The sequence below is a fragment of the Protopterus annectens genome, chromosome 12.part0 (assembly GCF_019279795.1).
Source record: "Protopterus annectens isolate FY-2018-M chromosome 12.part0, PAN1.0, whole genome shotgun sequence".
NCBI classification, from domain to species: Eukaryota; Metazoa; Chordata; order Ceratodontiformes; family Protopteridae; genus Protopterus; species Protopterus annectens.
This window is the reverse complement of record NC_056746.1, coordinates 1,328,082,794-1,328,083,510: the sequence shown is the minus strand read 5'-3', so window position 1 is coordinate 1,328,083,510 and position 717 is coordinate 1,328,082,794.

Here is a 717-nt window from a genome sequence, read left to right as displayed (position 1 = left end):
ACTTGCTTCTAGCACTTGACTGACTGTAAGAAGACACTTTTTCCACACTTCCATCTGTGATATCACAAAGGGATAAGTAACAATGCTTGGCCAGGAAGAAAGCAGATTTGCATCAGGGAAGTATTCATTGCGGCATGTTTTTTTTTAATGAAAGTACTATTGTTCACTAATGCATAGTACAAATGGAACACCTAGTTAAGAATTTATGTTACAGGTAGGTATACTGATTTCCTAATCATCTTTAAGCCCTTGTAGTGACCATGCAATGAATGTTGTTGTTAATGTCAGCGTCACGACAAGTTATACACTAGTTTCCTCTCATATCCCAAGGACACATTGTAAATAAAATGGCATTCTTGCAAATTACCCATAGGAGCCCATGCCACGTTTGAGTGAGGAAATGTATCCTGCAATGGGTTAACACCCCTTTCAGGATTTGTTTTTTAAGTTCTGGTCCCCCCTGTGATCCTGAGTGAGATTACACGTGTTACTGGAGACAGAATGCATGAGTTCTGCTGTTCTAAGGATCACATTTAAAGTTCTCTAACATAACAGATACCCATTCTGTCTTTGTAATGGCAGACATTTAATATTCACAATATTGATAAAATATGGAAATTATTTTAAAAGATGGTTTATGATATTTAAAACATTCTAATCAGAACTGTTATGAATTCATAGAACCGTTTCTTATCCTGTTTTCTTCATCTTATTGTG